Source organism: Fringilla coelebs, assembly GCF_963513975.1.
Source record: "Fringilla coelebs genome assembly, chromosome: 2".
Taxonomy (NCBI): Eukaryota; Metazoa; Chordata; class Aves; order Passeriformes; family Fringillidae; genus Fringilla; species Fringilla coelebs.
Window position 1 is genome coordinate 46,074,058 of NC_140029.1, and position 18,962 is coordinate 46,093,019.

Genomic DNA, 18,962 nt, shown 5'->3' on the forward strand with positions numbered 1-18,962 from the left:
GCAAGGAGGGACAATGTCAAGCACAAAAATTGTCTCAACATTTTAGTCCTATGTTTAATTTAATCTTTTGTCACTTCATTTGCACAAATGTTAGTCCACCAAAGATGTATTTGTTGTTTCTCCACATTGGCATATGTTTATTTCAATCTTTCCCACTCTTTCCAGCTATATAGCTTCCAAAAAGGGTTATAAAATCTTAGAGAGAGGTTGTAAAATTGATTATACTTTAAGAGATAGTTTCATCTAAATGTAGTCATCTTGAGTGAGATTTTCTTAAGTTTTTTGTTGTTATCATGATGCCTCTGACTTATATTTTGGATATAGAGCCATATGACCATAGGATAATTCAGCTGGGAAACTCTCTCATGAAGTTTTTAGTCCATTTTGCACCAAGAGATGTGCTAAACTCAGAGCTGCTTAGTCAGATCTGCTTAACTCTGCTAGTGCTACATCTGGTCAGGTCTTAAAAATCACCATTGTTTTAGAATTTTTTACAGCAAATTGCTCCACCCTTTTGCTATCCTGTTGGGAATTTTCTCTTCATCGTATCCAAACTGAATGTTTTCTTTTCCAACATATGTCCACTGTCTCTTGTCCTTTCACTGTACGCGGGTATGAAGAGCCTGGGTCCACTTCCTTGCAGGTGGTGGGATCTGATGTTCAGTTCTTCCCTGCAGCCATCTCCTCTCCAGACTGAACAATCTCGGATCTGTCACACACTTCTGACAAGACAAGTGATACAGCCCAGTACAAACCCTGTGATATCACCTAATAATCAGTCCCCAGAAAACCCAACCACCCAGTCACCTGTTTTATTCCTCTAATTCTCCACTCACCCAGAACACAATGAGCATCTCCATTTGGGTAATGTTCTAATGCAGGTAAAGCAATTCAGATCTGCCTGAAATGCTAGAGGAATTTGTTTAAAATTATTTCAGATATTTTTTTTACTAAATGTTCTTTATTAATCAAATGGTCTTTATTAATCATTCCACCAGACATTTTCTATTGCAGTTTTTAAGGACTGAGTTCATATGATTGTGAAGGAAATGGCAGGGTAAAAATGAAATGCAAATGCATAGGTCTACATAGGGCAAAGAATGACCTATTGAATTACTTGCCTCTCTATGCATTAAGAGGTGATGTTGATGAGGAACAGATCTAAACCACACATTTATTTCACTCCCTTTCCTTCTTCTCAGGAAAATAGGAAAATGGAAAAAAAAGGTATGATGATAAAAAACAAATCTCAGATTTATACAAAAGTCTAAATTTTGACTTATCGTTGAGAAGAAAGAGCATTTATCTGTATGCTTTAATCTTGTTTAGATGTTAAAGAGTGATATCTAGCCAAAGTTCTCTTCTTTGAGGTTAATTTTTGTTAAGTTACACAACTACTAAACCCAAGATTATTCTCAATTTTAATGAACAAATGATTAAAAATATAGTAGAGGAAAGACACATGGAAGAGACCAATTAAATGACCTGGTTTCCAGTAAACAGTGATGATACTGTAGTTCTAGCTATTTTCTGTCATGATTATATCCGAAGCCAAAATTTTAATATTTCTACAATGAAAGAAAGAATTTATCTCTCTTTAAAAGGTCCTGACCTCTTTGAAGAACTAAAGAAGGATAGAAAAACCTCAGATTTTTAAATAAATCTTTCTGTTCATGTTTATGACTTTTTTGTGTCTGAGATTTTATTTGCTTAAATATCAAATGTAAGAAAATATATCTATTCCGAGTCACAGAGTTATCATAACAAAATAAAACCTGATTCTGTATAAACCCTGACTTTGTTCTTAAACTTTGATTGATCCGTTTCTCTTAATACTATATATTTTACTGTACTAAACTTTTGAAATTTACTTTATATCATTCTTTCCCTATTTGTTTTCTCTGCAAAGTAAATTTATTTGCCCTTGGTAATATTTATTAATAACGGATTTCTAATATGTGCTGTTAATGCCAATTCACTTATGGAGAGCATTAAAATATCAAAGCAATAAAGTTAACAAACTGAAAGTATTTTTTCTAAGATGTATTTGAGTACACTCTTGGCAATACATATACTATTACATTTCTATTTTCTTTTAGTGAAATTTGGTATTAGAAAGAGAAGAAAAAGCAACGTGAATAAATGAAGAAAATATTTTTAATAGAATTGATTTAATAATTTTGGGACCCTGTTTAACACTGTAACTATTGGAAATTATTAGATAAATTTAGGGAACCATTATTTGTAGCAATTGTAACAAATTAAAAAAATACATATAATTAAATAAAGGAATAATGCTTTAAATAATAAAAATGGACACACAATACTTACTTATTGCACATGACTTTTACCATCAAACCAAAGTCCTTAAAATAGAGTGTGATAGAATATAATGTTCTTTTGGCCTCCTACATATTCTCATTTTTCATGTAAATAACTTGACAGTAGGATTCAAAAGATTTGTTTTTCATCACACCCAATATGAACATCATTTGCAAAGGCTATGAAAACTGCACTACACAAAATCACTACTCATACAGAACAACAAATTTTTTAAATTGTGTAAACTGGAAAATTATGCACTGTAAATTACATGTGCACAATAACTAATCTCATCAGAAACATGACCTCAAACTTCTATTTTGCCAAAGTGTGGTAAAGTCTGCTGAAGCCCCAAAGAGGAATAGATATTGCCAGGACCAAAAAACTGGAAACATATTGAAGTGTTTGCAAGTGTTTGATGTACCATACGATTTTTTGCGGCCCTCCACCAACGTACTCCATGTGCATTAAACACAAATAAATTGCTTCCCTGTCATAAAACAGTAATTTCTGTGCTGTGCAATGATGCTGTTAAAATGTGCATAACACCGAACAAACGATGGAGAAACAAATGTTTGATCTACCGAGCTAGAAAGCTTGTTTAAAATATGGAATGAAATATGGAAATAGCTGAGGTTCACTTTTCTGTCATGAAAAATCACTGAATGTTTAAAGCTTTTGGTTACTCTGGAAGCTGTTCTTTACTCTGGATTGAAATCAGACCCCTTAGTTTGCAGTTCTTCCTCTCTCTCTCCCTAATGGAGCAGGATTTCTATAATAAGAAATTAGATCACCAAAGCTAATGCTTGCATATTTAGGGATTTCCTTCAAAAGTGCCTCATCGTGGTAACACTTACCTTGTTAGATCTAACAAATGCACAGACAAATGCTCTGACTCCAGTCTTAGTATTGCTGTTGAAGGAAAATATTAAACAATAAATCCTGTCAGCCTTTTTTCCTAAAATAAAAAGTAATGCTTTTTATATCTGCTGCAATCACAGAATAAGCAGCAATTAATCCTTATGTGTAATTCTGAACGAAATGATCCTTCTTCCAGTTAATCTGCCATCTGATGAGTCACTTTTTGTTTTCTGATTGTTAGACAAATCTCCTACAAGAAGGAAAGGTTTCTCACGCCAAGGTGAAAAGTATTGACATTTCAAGCCTACTTAGGATGTATATTGTCAGTTATGAAACAGCTTCTGTTCTCAATAGATGCCTGTTCACTCTTAAGGATTTTAAGGACAGAAATGGCTTTGTCATTGTTTAAAGCTGGGGTATATCACAAAACTAAACGAATATGCTGATGCTAGTTTTACTGGCTGTGGCTTCATCCACTAAGAAAGCATTTCTAATTTCTTGATACCAAGGCTTAATGTCAGTGTTAGCCATTATAGCCTATCTTTTTAAGGAGACACAGTATTTTATATACAAACAAAAAAAAAAAGCTAAAATAACATTAATTTGTGCAAATCAATGTGTTAAAAATTAATTTTAATTGCACAATTCAATAGGGCATCTACTCATTACAGTTGTCCAGCAACTGTAATTTAGCTTGGAATGAAAGAACTTAGCAGAGAGACATTAACTGAATATCATATATGAGTTGAAATCCCCTAAAATATTCTTAGATCCAACATAACACCATTAAGGTCAGTTAGAAAGAGCTTGAGCAATAACCTAACCAAAAGGAACTAGAGATGTGAATCTACAGACTCCCAGAAATGTCAGCTAAATCTTTAACTTTGCATAGAATACATACCCTGTGTGCCCTACCCCAGAGTCACAGTATTTAGCATCAGGTGTTTAACACAGCATTTAAAACACAAATTACCTTTTTTCCCACAATGTGTACTCAGGTAAATGTCTGAAGGGTAAAGAAGGAAATCTGGGTTTTCTCTCTTGTGTGTGTTTTGTTTCTCTGCTGTCATCTTCCGCTTCTTTCTTCTTAGTTTAAGTTTAATAACCCTCCAGCTCAGCTAATTGAGAGTATTCTCTGACACACTGCTGAGAACTGCTGAGGAGAGAAGCAGCTAAAAGAAATGTTTTATACAGCTTGGTGCTTCTAAAAGTTCGCTTGGTCTTTGCTGAGCTCATAAAAAAAAATGGCAGTTAAATGTCACAACCAGGAAGAATTACTACAGTATAAGCTTTATTTTTCTTTTCATCAACTCGTCTTCTTTTTTTCTTTTAGAAAACTGGACTGCAATTTACTGTAACAACAATGGCTCCAAGATATCTAGCCTGCCTTTTATTTTTCTTCATAATATTTTTTTTATTCTTAATACATTTTAAAATAAAAGCAGGCAATGGATCATACTTTATAATGAAAGATAATTAGAGTACATAACTGAAAGAAAAAAAGATACTGTTAATATTTAAATGAGGTTTAACATTGGCTGTTGTCTCCTCATGCTTGCTTTCTTTTTTTTTTATATTTCTGAGAGCAGTTTTTGAAGTAGTTCCTTGTGGAAACAGGTGAAGCAGAAGCACAAATCTTTGTCAAAATCATTGATATATATGAAATAATTTTGTTCAGTAAGATAACAGTTCATAAGTACATTTTCATGTTCTGTGGAATGGTTTTCAGATGCTCCATTAATACTGGTATAAAGCTGTACTAAGACTATGAGAAGCATCCATGTCATCAATTAGTCATCTTAGCATAGGTATTTCCTTGAATATCTAGCTGATTTTTTTTCTTTTGGCATTTTTCCAGGTTCAACAAAATGTGCATTAAAATAATGAGGTGAAAGAAAGAATGAGGTTTGTTGGGCTTGGTATTCTAATTTTTTTGGGTTTTGTTTTGTTTTGTTTTGTTTTGTTTTGTTTTGTTTTGTTTTTGGTGGTTTTTTGGGGTTTTTTTGTAGATAATGATCACATGGGAAGTGAACTTTAGGCTTTTGTAGATAGAAAGCTTCTTTGAAGTTTCTCTCTCAGTTCACCCTCTGTAAAGGAAGATAACACTTTTTTTTTACCTGACATAAAAGTAGTTACACTGTTATGTGGTGTTCTTAGCTCCACAAGTGTAGAATGATATCTTCAAGCAAAATTGGTTTATTAAATATGTTTTATTGAAAAAAGCAAAGTGTCACGTACATGTATAGGTTTATGCTTGGACAGTGAATCCTGTTGGCTGTTTCTTATGTATTATGCTTTTAAGGATCAGTTTCTACAAAGCTGCATGTGCTTTTAAACCACTCTGAGTAAGCTTGAAAAGGAAATAGTCAAAATAGACCTGCTTTCAAGAGTTACTGAAATCTAAATCTGCTGGGTAAGCTTTAAACTTTGTAGGTTTTTCAGAAGTACCTTTCTTACAAAAATTGGACGCAAACAAATGTCTCACTCTATTCATAGGTGGTAGATATATTTAAAACTTAAGATCTTTTAAGGATCTCATAGAAACATGATTCTACAATTTCTGAATAACAGGTAAATATTAAGTGCCAAGTCCTTTATGTCTGTTACTGTGTTTTCTTTCTTCCCTCACATTGCATCGACTACACACAATATAGAATTAGTCCAAAGTCTACATTGAGTCATGATCAGGAGGAAGCAATCCTAGGGATAGTGCAAAAGAATTAAATTAAGGTCAGTTCCAGACTACTTGCCTGAGAAGCATATTCAGCTTAGAGCGGAGGAGACTGAGGAGTTGTGTTAGTGCTTTCTCTTGAAGTGTGAGAGAGAGGGAAGTGCTGATCTCTTCCCTCTGGTTTCTGGTAATAAAATGTGACAGAATGGCTTAAAACTGCCAGGGGAAGTTCAGATTGGATATTAGGGAAAAAAAAATCTTGAGTGAGAGGGTGGTCAAGCGCTAGAGCAAGCTCCCTGGGAAAGTTGTCATGGCCCTAGGCCTGATGGTGTTCATGAAGTATTTGAATAAGGCTCTTACACAGATAGTTTTACTTTCAGGTTGCCCTATGTGGAGTTGGGAATTGAAGAGCCCTTCGAATCCCTTCCACCCCAGCATATTAAATGATCCTGTGAGAAGGGGCTTGGTACAAGGCTTTCTAGAATTTATTGTTGTAATTGTCCTGGTCACAGACCCTTATCTGACTCCAAAAGTGTCTAGATAGCACTATTATACTGGTGCATGTGCTAGAAGGACCTTCTGCTCATAATGTTGCTCTTGACCTGCTGCTCCTAAACTTGTGGTGAATGTACCTTGGTCTGGTCTTCAGAAACCATGAGACAATTGAGCCCAGGATCTTAAGAGAGTCTTGGGAAGGAAGCAGAGGAGTGAGGATTCTGGACTTCATGACAGAAGAATCTGGCTTATTTAGGGAATTTCTTGGTCTAATTAGGATTACTCTCTGACAAGTAGCCGTGAAGAACAAGGTTGTCCAGGAAAGCTGTTGATGTTATATTGATTTTTTTTTTAAATAAAACAATATGTTTTATGAAAGAACTCATCATTAAGTCATCCCACTGTGGACAAAGAAAAGCAGAAAACCTACTTGAATAAGCAGAGACCTTGTTTACCGACTAAGACATAAACACAAAGCATAACAGGAGGAAACTGGAGTAGGTAAGAAAGGACCACACTAAAATTCTTGCTTAATGTAAGCAGGAATTCTGTTCTCAGACCTCCGTGTGTACCATTTCTGTAAGGAGAAACACAACCTTGATAAAGACTAAGGAACTGGTGGCTGATTAGTGGAGTTACAGTGTTCACCAAGCTGAGTGTGAGCCAACAGGTCACTCATTGCAAACGGAGGAACTGCTGGCTACAATAAATGCAGGTACATCCCGCAGTGCTCCAGGAAGAGTACGGCTAGCAAATGGATGGAAGGCTCTTGTGCTCAGAAGGCCTGGAAGAGGACGCCTTGAAAGGGAAGAGGAAAATTGAAGAACTCCAGTGTAAACTTAAACTTATCAAGATGATCAGGCCTTAGCCATAGGGCTCAGGAGAAAAAACTGAGGACACTGGACTTTCTTGGTCTGGGGAAGAGGGGCCCTGGGGGATGTGCCCTCGCAGCAGAGTCAACTGCTTGAATGTTAGTCCCAAGGATGGCAGAACCAAGATATTTCCAGTACTGGCGGACTACATAACAGTAGAAAACAGCCAGAAATCACATTGTGGGAGGAACTGGTATTAGAAAAATCTGGGTTTAGGAGGATAGCCTAAGGCTCATAAAGAAAAATCAAAATATAATAAAGAATAATTTTTTTAGTATCAGCGTCTTTGATATAAACACCTATGCTTTACACGTGAAAATGTGAGGGATTTCACTAATTCGGCAGTTCTCAATCTTGCTTGTATAAAGGTGCTTCCAAGAACCCTTTCTTCTTAGAAAGAAGGTCTGATTCTGCAGGCCTGTCATTTTCCTCTCTTCATTGTTGATGGATTTCTATAATAGCAAAAGAGTTCTTTTTGCATGAAGTCCAGGCGGACAAATAAAAATGATACAATTGGTCGAGGCAGTTGTGGCTCAGTGCTTTAAAAACAGCTCATTACCTAATGCACCATGCAAGAGAGTCAGTCACCCATGGATACAGCATATAATGGTTCAGCTTACATTCAAAGTCTGTATTTATAAACCAACATTTGTTTTCATTGTAACTGCCTTCATATTCCCACCTGCTTAGTCAAAACAAATACATAAAACTGTAAAGTACTAGGATTCATATAGTCAAAGAGATATGGTGGCGAAGAAGAGGTGATATGTGGTGCTTACATGTCCCACTTACTCTACATGAAAAAATGCAGTATTTAGTGAACTAAATAGCTATAAAATCTGTAACTTTATTATGGTTAATATTTCTGTATGCAATTTTAAATGCCAGAGTCTGTTAACTTCTGTATTTTTAAGAAATATCTGTATAAATTGCTATATTTGTATAGATCAGGGGTTTATGTGTTCCTTTGCAAAAGAGTCTCTGAGGCATGATTTTACTAGCAGGCATTATATTTGAGCAAGGAACTTGAATGTCACTTCTGAACATATGATATGGTCAAACCTAAATGATATGGCTTTAGTACAATTTTTTCTCTCTCTTTAGATCATGTATATGATGGCTGGAAGCACCACAGCCTCTTTTACAACACATTTCAATGGGAGTGTTTGTAGTGTGTTTTTTTGTTGTTGTTGTTGATTGGTTTTAGGTTGTTTTTTTTTTTGTTTGTTTGTTTTTTGTTAAAAAGTGCAAACATCTCCTTTGCTAAGGAAAAGATTTTATCCAGAATTACTAAAGAGACCAAAATAATTTCTTGCAAGCAAACCTGCAAGAGTCAACAGGAGCATAAGCCACCATCACTGAAAAAAACCTGCCAATCATCTGATATTGTTATTTTATTCTAGTGAAATAATTCTTGTAGCGAGACCTGGGTGGTTGTACACAGCAAAAGTTATGTCTAAACTGAGTTGGTCAATCACAGGATCTGAGTCTTTCAACTCTTCAAGTAAATGTTACTTATTTTATGTAATCCATAACACAACTCAATTCCGTAAAGAAGAAATGATGGAGTCTTGGTAAGTGCTTGGGTGTTAATTTTAAAAAGAGAGTAATTCAAGAGGCAAGAGATCTTAGGAGTCTTCTGGGGTTCTCAGGACTCCTCAGCCACCTTTGACATCAGAATTTTCCGGGAGATGCAATCCACAACTTTCTGGAAGGAGCTGTGATTGGTATGATCCTCTAACACCGATTTTCCAGTTCAATGGCAGCCCCAAATCCCTGCCTTTCAGTACGAGAAGATTTGCCTTGTTCAAATGATGTTACTTTAGGGAGACTCTTATACATTTAAAAAGTTGTCATAAATCCTCCCTCTTTTACTACTCCTCATAAGGATTCTTGTCTCACATAAAGCAGATTATTGTCTACAGGAAAGCAGCTGTCACTTGCTCCCAGATGATGCTGAGCTCTGTAGCAGCTGATCTCCTGTTGAGCTTGGACCTTATGCTTTTTGCCCCAAATTTGCACCCTGAAGATGCCCAGACATGCTGTGTTTGCCCAGCTTACTCTACCTACTCAACTTTTACTTTTCTGATGAGCATTCAGGTCTATGAAAAATGGGATGAAAAATGGGAAGAAATATGACTTATGGAAAAAAATATTGTAATAGAACATGTTTATTAGTTTAACTTTTTTTTTCTTTTTTTTAGCTGAATTATTTTATATAGTTTATTGCAGGATATGACCAGAGAATAAAAATGTCACATAGTATCAGTGTCTTATACTGTATAAGAGTACTACAAATAATAACCATTACAGTGAACCTGCAGCTTAATTCAGTCTTTGCTTTCTGAAGAGTCATGTGTCAAAGTGTCAGGGGATTGCTATGAGAAATAGTATTCTCTCAAAAAGTAGAACTTTCACAGACTACCCATAACAAAATACAGTATTTGATCTGAAAGACTGGAAGGCTTCAAAAGTGTTGTTTAGGAATAAGAAGATAAGTAAGGTGTTTAAGGGTTACCTAAGTAATATTCTCTTAATAAGACTCAGTGCTTATTTTGGGTCAAGCTCCAAATTAAATGTTAAATTATTCTTTCTTTTTTTTTATGTTTTGCTACTGCAATACAACTTGCATTTGCTAAACCAGACCAATGTTTGACCAGTTCAAGGAAGGGATAGACAGAGGAAAATGTGATTCCTTCACATTTCTATTACAGGCAATTATGGTGCATGATGGATGCATGCTTCCCTTTATCAATCAGTGCTTGCAAGCCAATTTGCTTACATTCTGAAGTGAGCTGCATTTACAAGGGGGGATCAATTCTTAAGAGGATTATGTGTCAAAATAAGATGTAGTTTAGTAACAAACAGATTTGGAGAAGCAGCTCAGGATAGTAAGTAGCTGAGCAGTCTATTGCATGGCTCTTTTTTTTTGGTCTACCTGTTTTCTTCTCTCTGTTCTACTTAATAATTTAATAAAATTAATTTTAATTGCTTTCACTTTATACAATATACGAAGTTGTTAGTTGAATAGATTTTTTTTTCCAACAACACAAGAGTTTGCATATTCTAAGGACTTTTACTATTTGGTAGTAAGTACGTCTGCATTTAGAGTAATTTGGTGGGTTTTTAAAATACATTAAATAACTAAACCAATACAAAGAGGCAATAAAGTATTGTATAATAAGAAATGATACTATTAACATACAACTGCTATATTCAAGAGAGAGTAATAGATTATGTTCACTTATTAAGCCTTCCCTCATTTCCATCTTGCAGTCACTGGGAATTTTGCTAATGACTACCAAAGAAGTTACACCAGTCTCGTAATGAACAAAGAATGCAGATATCTGAGAAAATATGATTATATATTTTCTTATCTATCTAATAGTTTCATTTATTTTAAAAAGACATTGCAATACAAGCAAACAGTCAAAAAAGCCCCAAATAACTATGGCTTAGCCAATGGTCTATACACAGAACCAAAAGCCTGGATTCATAAAAGGCTTTAATTTATGCAAATTTTGTATATGTAAGAGTGCCTGTAGGAAGCCTATTACAATCATAACCTGAATTTTGTTATGAAATTAACCTTTTTATTTTAAAACTATATTTTAAAATTATAGTTATTATATTTAGTAATTATAAAATGTAGTAATTCCTCATTTAAGAACTTTCTTTTTTTTTTTAGCCTATCTACTTCTATATTTTTTCATGAGTAGATCTCCTGAGTAATGCATGTTTTCTAAATATTGACCCAAATTTCTGGATTGTTAGTTTCCTATATTTTTTGTCAATGTTTCTGAAAAGTCTTGTTTATTCCTTCTCACTTGAATTTTTATCTTCTTGTATTTGATATTGCACTCCTTGGTTGTTTATTAGTGAATTTTAAAAAATTACCTTTTAAGATAAAATTGAGACCAATAAACATAATTACGTCAATGAAAACTACTTTTCAAAATTTAGCCAAACTGCATTAATACAATATGCCTTTATTTCAACACAATCATAAGTTTTATAAACTAACAATATAATAATATCTTTCCCTTTAATTTGCATTATAAAAATATTGGGATGCAATGATTAAAGATTAGATGCAGCTGATAAGATGTAAAGATTTTCACCTGGTCTAGACAACAGATTTTTTTTTTTCCTCCACAGTGTCAGTCAAAGAAGCAGGCATCTCTAGAATACTTCAGTACAAAGTGAAATGTCTCAAATTTCATACAAACAAGTGCTAAATTCTGTCCCTTGTGCATATAGATACATTGTTAATACATAAACATTTGGATTTACATGATCAATAATTAAAACCAAAATTAAATAAATAGCACATAATTATCTGATTTTATATTTTATAGAAACAAAAAATTAAAATTACTTATTATGATTGCAAAGAACTTCAAATTTTAGATTATTTTTCCATTGTGATTCTAATATTGTGATCTTAGCTTTTTAACTCTGTTTCTTACTACTCGTGCAGCTTAAGATTGCTCTATTTATCTCTGTCCAATAAAATGAATTTTTATGGGCTGAGAGCTCCAAAGATAACCCTGGAGGGCATTACACTTATTCTTGCCCAGCTATTCTGTCTCCCTGGCAAACTGATAAGGATGACAGTAGATGGTGATGTATGCTAAGACCTTCCTCTACTGGTGTGTTTGTTGCTCTGACTGTCCCCTTGACAAATCTTTCTAGACGACTATCAATTTACTAAAAACAAGAAGGGTTTTAAGTATTTAGAAAGTAATAAAGGAAAAGATGATGCCAGTCCCCTGAGAGCAATCAGCTGATGTGTGCCCCTGTCCCCACCCTTTCTCATAGCAGCCTGTGCTGTATCTTTCTCTGAGGACTGGCCTAGAAATGTCGTAAAACTTGGGATTTACTTTTAGTTAAATTAAGGAAAACTCATCTGAAAGTATTTTTTTTTTGTGGATTGGTGACTTGTTTCACCATGTTTATAATTAAGCTATCAACTCCTCAGAAAAACATCCCTCTAAAGGGTTCATCCACAGCAATATTCCATTCCAGAGAGAAACCAGCAATTAGACTGTCAGCAAGAAGAGGAGAATTCATGTGAATTAGCATTAAACTAAAATATTAGGCTTGATTTAAAGGAGAAGTCCATGGGCTCTGAGGCACTAGGGCATTATAATATCACTGGAAATGGAATGGCACAATACACTGTCTCTGTCCTTAAATCACGATGGCCTGCCTGCCACAGGACACCTGCTGCCACCATTAGAAATCAACAGATGTTTGTGCTGTGCCTCAGTGGTTTTTACAAGATAATGTAAAAATAAAAATAATGTCATTATTTATCAGAATGAACCTAGAAACCCCATGTCTAAATGAAGTCTTTCTTCCACATGTGGTGTGCTGTTTCTGTGAAGACATTATAATACAGGAAAGTAGATCGTGCAAGTTCATCTAGTGGGCTGAATTCTAAATTCAAGGCATGAAGTTCAAGGTAACTTTCAGTACTTAGAAAGTAAAAGAGCTACCTGAGTCCTAATGAACTCAAAGTGTACACACTTGGGAAATGAATCCAGAAAATTTAGCGGCATATTAGCATCCTGGCTTATTAAGCATTTTTCATTTTGGTAGTCCATGAATGATAGTGATTCAACGAATTCAGTCAGTGGCTGAATCATCAGTTTAGCTGCTAAAAGTTGATGAAGATGTTGATCTTGATGAGGGAACTGAGGTATTGCCCCTTAGTGTCTCAGGAAATAGAAGCCATAAAAGTGACCTCCTTTAGCTGTGGGTAGTTGGCTGTGCTGTTGCTAAGGCAGCCACAGATATGACAAAATATTGATGCAAAGGTGAAGAAATTACTCAGTCAAATACATCTGAGTTAAAATCCCAGTTCTGCCTTAATGGTTAACAAAATAAATGAGATGGTATATTTTCAGGACATAATTAATCTTGCCTTAATGTAGATATCTTAAAAGTTTCTGATTAATTTTGTCTGATAAGTGTCCATTTCTCCCTTCTTAACCTGAAATAGAATTAGGAAGGCAAGCTTGTGTACAACAGTAGTGCCAAAGGATATGTAACTGATCTCTAATATTACTTATAAATCTTAAAATGCCATATTGTTTTGTTTCTGTCTTCTTATAAGAAAATTTTCTATGAAAATGTCTTAATAAACCAGATATAATTTACCTATCTTTGAGAAAAAAACACCAATTTTTTCCACTTTGGATTATGTTTTGAAATTATGAAAGTCTAATAATTATTAAAAATTATTATTTTCCTGATAGAGCTTTTAATATACCAATAATACTTCAACTGATTGCTATTTTTCCAAAACAACAGCTCTCATAATTTCTAAAAAATATGTGGCCTTCCAGTTACTACTGTCAAATTTCAGATTCACACCAGAGAAAGAAGAAACCTAACTTTACTTCCAACTCAGGCTTCAGTAGTACATGACATTAGTCTAAAATACATTTTTTAGATAATGGCAAAGTCCAGACACATACCCGAATTGAAAGCTTAGAACTTCTCTTGAGAAAATTGTTTTTGAAACAATGCTGTAGGCACAACATGTCTGATTACAACATTTTCCAATAGGAGATGAGAAGTTACAAAGGGTGCCAAACAGATCTCTGTCTTTTCACCAAGAAAAAGTGGGTTAACATAACCCACTTTTGGGAATCATAGAATCATTAAGGTTGAAAAAGAGCTCTAAGATGATCAGTTTCAACCCTTAACCCAGCACCATCATGTTCTCCACCGAACCATGTCCTCAAGTGCCACATCCAAACAAACTGTGAACACTTCTAGGGATGGTGATTCCACTACTTCCTTCTAAGCCTGCTGTAATGTCTGACCACATTCCCAGTGAAGAATTTTATCCCAATATCCAATCTAAGCCTCTGCTGGCATAGCTTGAGGCCGTTATTTCTTGTCCCATCACTTCCCTGGGAGAAGAGATCAATCTTTGTTACAGCCCTCTTCCAGTTATAGGGAGCAGTGAGATCCCTACAGAGCTTCCTTTTCTCCAGATTAAACATCCCCAGCTCCTTCAGCTTCTCCTCATCAGACTTGTGCTCCAGACCCTTCACCAGCTCCATTGCCCTTCTCTGGACACACTTCAGCAACGTCCTTCTTCCAGAGAGGTGCCCGGAGCTGCTCACAGGGTTTGAGCTGTGGCCTCCCCAGTGCTGGGTGCAGGGTGACAATCACTGCCCTGCTCCTGCTGCCTCACCAGGGCTGACACAGCCCAGGGTGACATTGGCCTTCTTGGCCACCTCAGGCCCACTGCTGGCTCGTGTCCATCTGACCACCAACCAGCAGCCCCATGTCCTTTCCTACCAGCTTTCCAGCCACTCTTTCCCAAGCCTGCAGCATTTCGTGGGGTCATTGCAACCGAAGGATAAGACCCATCTCTTCCCTTTGTTGTACCCATATGTTTTATTTTGTACAAAAAATCAGTTTGGTCATCTGTATTTTATTATGATGATCTTGAATAATAAGAATACTATTGTCACTCTTTTAAATTTTTTTTAAATACTTCTGCAATTGGAATAAGAATTCTCAAGGTTGAAAATACATTACAAAGCAAATGTAATTACCCATTTCTGAATAAAAATAGCAAAGATCTGGCATCACACTGGTTTTACAGTCTATATTTTTCTAAAACTATATTGGATAACAGAATAACTTAAAAGGTTCTTATTTTCGGGCCAGCTGCTGCATGCAGTCACTGTATGAAACTACATTAAACAAATGATATTGTATTATACACACTATTATAATGCTGAGTTGGCCTTCAGAATGAGGTTTCCTTTCAAATTTAGCTTTAAGACTAGATTTATATTCATTCTTTTCAGAGGACTATTGCAAATAAACTTAACTGGCGAGTGATTTCTAAGATAATTCATGGGATTTTAAAGAAGCCTGGTTTCCAATATTTATACACTATTTCAGTTAAATTAGTAAAGATATCAGAAATAACTATTAAATATAAACACTGACATCAACTACTAAATCCTGACAGTGCTGGTTTTTTTTTCAAAGGTTTAGCAAAGCAATGTGCCTGAGACTGAATATTGAATGGATGTGTTTAAAATTATTTTTTTAATGAAATGCTGATCAAGATTCAATTAAAGAATAATGCAAATTTGAATGATTCTGCAAAGCTTCATTATATATTGAGTAATGCTGACATAAAACAAAATGCTTATGACTTCTTGATCCTGTATTTATTGGCAATGAATGCTAATCACATTCATGGTCTTTTTGTTTACTTGACTTGGGACAGGATCATGTGGCATTTGAACACAACAATGAATTAGAAACAAATTCAAAACTAGCTATCCTGCTACATGCTTTAATTGCTAAAACCTATTTTCTGCCTTAAATGCCTCAGCAAAAATTGTGGTTTTAATAAAAAATTCATGTATAAATTCACAGAATATTCTGAAAAATCCGCATCTGATTTTATTAGAGATAACTCAATTTACTGTAACAAATTATAGTTTATTGAACTCCCACAGTATAGTTACCCATATCTGGTTACATATATTCCAGTATTGTGGAATTATGTTATACAAGGTTCCATTTTTAGAGTTGGATGAAATCAGCATGTCTCCACCACAAGAGTTGCAGCATCTAAATCCAGTTTTGCCCTACGTCTTGTATTTCCACATTCTCTACTGGGAGATTTAAAGACTCATAGATATGCTTGAATTTAGTATATTAATTTAGAATTGACTTATTATTAAACTGAACTGGAAAACATAGAATTTCTTGGAGTTTGGTTTATATTCTTTGAATTAATATCACATATCCTTAGACATTTGCATTCTAGAGAATTCCCTCTAAGATTAGTGTATGGACTCCAAAACCAGTGACAAGAAAGAAATACTTCAGGACACAACACTCCATGCATTTTTAAGTTCTTCATATGACAATATGAAACATCACTTGGACTTAGCTGTTTCTCTCCACTGACTGTAGAAGGAATATATGTAAATAATAATATGGGTGTGACAGAGTTGTCTGCCCTGCAGACATTTGCATTCAGCCAGGTGGACCACCATCACCCTCTGTCCTTCTTTGTCTCTCTGGAGTTCACGAGATTCTGTTTTATAATTTTTTCTTCTGGGATGTTATATTTCTGTAATCCTGAGCAGGTGCTCAGGTTACCCAGAGAAAAGGGAGATCAGGGAATCAGAGGACATGTAGCAAACATACCTTTTCACTAGAAATTCAGGAAGCTTCCTTCTTGATCCTTTATTTGCTATTTCCCTCCAGTGAGTGGCAAATTCAAATGAAGAATGAAAAGGATTATACCAAAGAAACAACTCTGAATAATCTCTCCTAGGACCCAGTTGGGTGAAGCATTATTCACTGTCATGTGTAAAAAATAAGAGGTTTTAATTTACAATTTTAAAATACTGTGGTAATGCTCTGTAATTCTGCTCCTGAGATACAGCCCTTGGGAGTGTACAGCTGTAAGCTTTGCTGCTCCAGAGAGTGAGATCAGTCAGTCATCACTCCCTGTCTGCTCTTTGCAGGCAGTTGGAATTCCTTCTCCCAAGGCTTATATACGGCTTTTATCTCCTAGAACTAATCTCAAACCTTGAATAAATTAAAAAAAAACCTGTAAATTAAATACTAAAGAAAACAGTTTTAATGCATTAATTTTTATGTAGTTTCTCTAGAGATACTCTACACTCTATTAAGGAATTATGCAGAGAATCTTTTGCTTCCATCCTTTATAGCCCCAGGCCTATTTTTTTTTGTACGTAGTGAGATTTCTTTTAATATTTTTATTGCACACAGCCATAACCCATGTTGTAAAGCAGAAACAATTTTTTTAAAACTCAGATGAATGAATAACAAACATCTCCCTCATGCTATTTCTACATCTTTCTACATCTCCCATAAAATCATGAGGGGATACAGTTCAAGTGTGACTGCCAGTACATTTAATTCTTACCATGCACATGAGGACTCTGATGCTATATATCTGTGTGATCATTACAAATAATCTTAAGTCTAAAAGCTCCAAACACCAACTTTAAATCACTAGCTTAAAGCAAGCAAATCAATGAATAAATAAATAAATAAATAAATACTAAGGCATATCTTTTTGTTTCAAATACATAATTTATCAGAACATAATGCCATGCTGTCTTTAGATAAAAAACTATCATCATCAATTGTACATTAGAAAGAAATTAAATCATTCCTCTCTTAAGAATTTGAAGTAAGGCTTGTGCCACTTTAAAAGCTTTAAACTAAAAAATTATAACATTAATTGTTCAGAGAAATTTTTTTGAAAAACAATAGTTTGCTTTAATCTAATTAGTGTACTTTGAAAATTTGCTAAATCAGTTTCTATACCATCCTTATGTGTAATTCTGATGCAGTAGAGTAACTCAAGATGTCTACATTAGAAGGACCATGGCTTTCCAAGAGTTTTCAAAGTACATTGCTCTAGAGAGAGCAGTGGGAACCCTCACTGGACACAATGCTCTCTTTGATAGGAGGATGAGGCATTCTTTAAAAAAAGTCTTGAAACTGAGTTACCTTTCCAGATAAGCTGCCAAACAGTGCTTTGAAGGTTTCACCAAAACTGACGAGTTTTGCAAAATGTTTTGCTTTGAGTAAATTGTTGGGTTTTTTTTTAGACGAAGTTTGGTGGCATTTTTTCTTTTGTTTGTTTGTTTGTGGTTTTGCTGTTGCTGTTTCGATTTTGGTTTTGGTTTTGTTTCCTTTTCCTGGTGTTTTAAACATCATAATGAAATTTTTTAATAATCCCAAGATGATTAGATGCTATTTGTGAGGCTGTCTGGGCACTGTGGTTATAGGAAAGTCTTTTTCTGGCCTGACTGATTTACCGCCACAGTTCCCATTCCCCATCAGGCATGTGGAAAACATATCTAGCAAATTATGCTTCATACCCACATTGTATATGCAACAGGGGACCTAAATTGTGTCCAGATGCAAGTAGGGACTCCCTGAGAAGGTGAATAACTACCACACAGTTACTGTTAAACTCCTATATCTGATACTCTTGAATCAATGAATCTAAAGCATGGGGAGTAGAGATGGTTTGTGTAAAAAAATAATAACTTGGGCATGTAGTATAGTTCATCTTGTTCAGAAAAACTTTCAAAGTGTATTTTTGATCAGTGTTTTGTAAAGCATCATCTGGACATGGTTTTTTATTGTCTTTGGCTACCCCTGAATTTTGAAAATGAGGGTGCTGTAGGTATTATACAGGATCTTCACTGAGAGTACAACCTGGCATCTTTTTTTGTTGTTGTTGTCGTTGTTCTAAAGCCAAACACTTTTCTTCATTCAGTTTTATGTTTGCATATAGTGGACTGTGTTCTCCTCATTTTTTGTTTTGTTTTTGTTGTACCTCTAAAGTTCTCCTGTTTTCAAATACTTGTACCATAAGCATTTTTATTGATCAGCATATTTAAGGTGTACTCTGTTACAACGGGCTTCCCTTTTGCTTTGGATCTCTAAATTTCAACTCAGGTCTGTTCTTAAAATCAAAGTGGTCCTTGGAAATAGTACACAAAGAAGCAATAGCTTTTTCTATGTAGAAAGCAAATAAAATATTGTCATTCACTATAAAATATTTCACATTTTTGCTACATATTCCTTGGCGCATTTGTTTATTTTTTAAAAAGCACAATTTTTCACCTTGAAAGGAAATTTTACTGTGGCTGCTCTATCAAGGAGTTATTTAATATATAACAGTTATCTTTCTT